The following is a 4384-nucleotide window of genomic DNA, read 5'->3' on the forward strand; positions in this document are numbered from 1 at the left end:
CCCAACCAGCTGCTCATCCATTTCACTCTTATGCTCAGCCACAGCCTCAGTGGAATGCACCTTATCAGGAGTGGAGGCCCCAGTACAACTCTCATCCCGCTCATTTTCCTCCACCACCTGCTCATCCACAACCATCGCCTCCTCCTCCACCAAGGCAACCCCAAATGCCTACCCAACCACAATGCCATCCATCTCCATCTCAATTTCACACCTCCACTCAACTACCCCTACCATTTCCAAAGCCATACAATGGAGTAGCTCAACCCAATTGCAAAGCTGAGGCACAACATGTGCAAATGACTCCTCTTGAGCTCAATGATGTTCACCAAAGCTCAGGAAGAGTGTTGCAAAACGGAGATTATATTGACAACATTGAAGGACCAAAGGAAAAAGAAGATTCTAAAGAAGAGATCAAAGCACCATGGGATGCACTTGATGGAGAGAAGAGATCAGAATCAGAGAGCGAGAGAGTTCCCTCATGGTTATCATCAAATCCTCCATGTACTTAAGAGAAAGGTCAACAAAAAGAGGAAGATCAGAAGGTCATGATAGAAGGTGACATGAAGAATGGTCCAAATCAGCAAGATGACCAAGGATATCAAAGCTATATTGAGATATGGTTTCAGAAGGTCACTAAGTCGCAACAGTACTCTCTTCCTCAGCTATGTTTGATCCCTTCAAAGCCAGATCATTTGGTCTCTGAGATTTGGATACCTGTCAAAGCATGCATTTTGAGCCTTCACATCATTTTGTCTCTAATCTCGATGTGCAAATGGCTCCATTGGAAGTATTCTTATACTTGAACATGATTTTGTTTTTCAAGTAGGGTAGGGTAAAAAAAAAATAAAAAATAAAAATGAAAATAAGAAGAAAATAAAAATCTAAGGTGAAAACCTCCTCGGAGGCGCCTTAGATTGGCTCATTGATTGAAAACCTCCATGAGGCGGTCAATGGGTTGGAAAGAAGAGAAAATAAAAAGGGAATAAGATCCCTGGGTGAAAACCTTCCTTGGAGGCGCCTAGGGCAGGCAATTAGGGTGAAAACCTCCATGAGGCGCCCTAGTTGTTTTTCAAAAAAAAGAAAGAGAAAAAGAAAAAGAAAAATGAAACTAATTTCCATTGGCTAATTGCAGGTTGCAAGAAGGACGTTTCATGACAGGAGGAGCACTCAAATCAAGGTCAAAGGAATTTTTCTTGTGCCTTCTACAGGAAGCTCTGTATTTCTACAGGAAACATCCTGTAGAACCTTTGGACGAGCCAAATCCAATTTCAAAAGTGAATCTAATGGTGGGAATCTGTTGATTAGGCCTACAAGCACTTGTGTGTCCATCCCTTGCCTTTATCCATCATTTTTTTCCACCTCCTTGTGCTTCTCATTGTGCTTCTACAAGAACTTCCTGTAGAAATTGTGGGAAACTAGACATGGATTTCAAAAAGTGGTTTGGCGAACATGGTAGCTTCCTCAAGGGTTCAGAAGTCCTCATGCAATCTTTCAACTCCTCCTCCATCATCTCCATACCTGCATCACAGCCCAAGCTCAGTTTTTCATTCCATGCAAAACTTGCAAAATGCCTTAAAGAAAAAATCCATAGAACAAAATTTGTTTTTGCCATAACTTGAAAACCATGCATCCATTTGACAAACCGCTTTATGGGGAATTGTACAAGGGTGATGGCAACATGCTTGAGCAGTTTCAGCCAATTCCGGTGCACGGTTTCCAAGAAATCAACCTCCATCACCATCAGCCATTTTTGCATTTTCTCCATAACCGTGCATCCGTTTCAAAACCTGTTTCATGGGGATATGTATATGAGTGATGGTAACCTACCCAAGCAGTTTCAGCCGATTCCGATGAACGGTTTCCGAGAAATCGATCTCTGAAATCTTCAGCCATTTTCCATTTTTCTCGAAATCCGTGCATCCATCGATCACGATTTTGCTATGGAAGATGCATAATGATGATAGGAACATGCTAAGAAAGTTTCAGATCAATCCGGTTTACCGTTTGGGAGCAATGGCGAAAACAAGTTCTGGTTCTGTGACATTGCAGCAACAGCAACTTGAACGTGCAGATCTGAACGTGGAAACAAATGCATGCAGCTTAGATCTAGTCAGAGGACACCTGCACAAGGAAAAGCAATCAAAAATCATCAGCCAAGCCCTCATGCAACCAAAGGATCCAAGCATGCAGCAGCAGAACATGAGCATGCAGCAGCAAAAAGCTTCACAAGCAGCCGTTTGACTTCAGGTACGTGACTAAACCTTGTTCATCTATTGCATGAATCTAGTCTAAGCATTGCATGAACGAATGGAATGGTGAAATTAAGCCATGAATGTAGCTTGACATCCAGTTCTCTAGCACTCACGAGAAAATCACGCAGCATGCGTGGATAGTCATTCACGTGGAAGTTGAGAAACACAGGCAATGGAAGATTTGTTGAACTTCAGTGCACAGGGCATCAATTGATTAACAAATAGAAGAAGACATGCAGTTCATGATAGCACAGCAGTTCATATGGGCCAGCACACGTTTTTGCCACCTCACTCCACCAAAAATCACGCAGAATTAATGAGCGCTCAGCCGAAACTCATAGACTGCTGTTAACTTGCACTTGCATCATGTTCAACTGAAGTATACATCCTCTGCTTCCTCAAAATGATTAACCTATCATCCTTCGCTGATTGTTTTGGCCTGTTCAAAATTCTCCAGCATACCAAGATTGTGCAGAGGCGCAGAGACATCCTATGGAATCCGGCTCGCTTAGAGGGGCAGTAGCATTCTACAGGAAGATGTTTTACAGGAAAATATAACAGAGTCTTCCAGGGCAGAGTAATCTGCTTGGTTTTCAGGCGGAACTGGGGTGGAGCTCTCTGATGAGATTTGTGTTTGCGCTCGCTTCTCATACACCTCAATCTCAATCTGAAGTTGTTCCCAATAGGATCTGATCTCTCTTTCATCTCTCAGCTCGAGGAGGCTAAAAAGATCACCAAGTTGCAGAGTTGGGGGAGGCTTATAATAACGAGACATCCACATCTGTTTTGGGTCCATCTGAGTCCTACACAGTATAGACAAGTACCCAGACGATGCTCAGGTCTGGAAACCAATTGGGTCTTCCGAATATTGATCAGATCTGATTTTTCAAGCCCTCTTCAGCTATGGCCGAAACACAAACATGGACGAGGCGGGGCAGTAATCCAAAGCTTGAACAAGAAGTTATTGACATACCTCCAACTCCAACAGGAGAAGGAAAATATGGTGCATTTCCTGTGTCCTAGACTATTACAATAGCTCTCATTATTGCAGCTTGGTACTCTTCCAATATTGGTGTGCTATTGCTTAACAAATGCCTACTTAGTTTTTTGGATGCAGATACCCAATATTCCTCACAATGTTGCACATGTGTGCCTGTTCATTTTATGGTTTTCTGGCAATTTCATGGTTAGAGATTGTACCAATGCAGTTCATCGTCTCCAGGAGACAGTTTCTTGAGATATTGGCACTGAGCTTCATTTTCTCCTTCTCGGTTGTTTGTGGCAATATTTCTCTGCGCTATTTGCCAGTCTCCTTCAATCAAGCTATTGGGGCAACAACTCCCTTCTTCACAGCAATATTTTGCATTTATAATAACATGTAAGAGGGAGTCTTCTGTGGTTTATATGGCCTTGGTGCCTGTGGTATTTGGCATTGTTATTGCAAGCAACAGTGAGCCATTATTCCACCTTTTTGGCTTTTTGGTTTGCCTAGGATCAACTGCTGCCAGAGCATTGAAATCAGTTGTTCAGGGGCTCCTGCTTACCTCTGAGGCAGAGAAGCTTCACTCTATGAATTTGCTCATGTACATGGCACCAATTGCTGCGCTGTTATTGCTTCCTGTTACTCTTTTTGTGGAGGGTAATGTATTAGCTATTGCTATTGAAAAAGCCAGAGAAAACACCTTTATCATATTCTTGTTGCTTGGAAACATGACCATGGCTTATCTTGTGAATTTAACCAACTTCCTTGTTACAAAACATACGAGTGCCCTCACGTTGCAGGTTTTAGGAAATGCCAAGGCCACCATTTCTTCCATATGATTGCATATACTTGCACACTCATAACAAGGCTGAGAATTCACTAGGAAAAGCAGCAGGCAGTGGGAAGAAGAAAAGAAGCATGGTTTCATGATAGAGGACTGTTTCTACAGGAAGCCAGCGAACTGTTTCTACAGGAAGTTTGAAAAGAGGGAAGCCAAAGGAGAAATCGGCCGAGATTTTAGCCAAGGAGGCCACCAGGGCCATCAAAGATGAGTAGAGAGATTGGTTGCTCAGAGGATGAGCAACACTTTCAGTAGGGGGTGATGATGAGCCCCAAAAATGGACAATTATTTGGGCTCATTCAACCTCCT

At 42.9% G+C, this 4384-nt stretch overlaps 1 pseudogene; it reads left to right on the plus strand.

Moving 5' to 3' along the window:
* The first annotated feature begins 3155 nt into the window (after nt 1-3155).
* On the plus strand, nt 3156-4073 carry LOC149138770 (putative sugar phosphate/phosphate translocator At1g12500 pseudogene; annotated as a pseudogene).
* The last annotated feature ends 311 nt before the right edge of the window (nt 4074-4384 follow it).

Source organism: Pinus tabuliformis, chromosome X (genome assembly GCF_031772625.1).
Source record: "Pinus tabuliformis cultivar Carrire ecotype Pingquan chromosome X, CPIR1, whole genome shotgun sequence".
NCBI lineage: Eukaryota > Viridiplantae > Streptophyta > Pinopsida > Pinales > Pinaceae > Pinus > Pinus tabuliformis.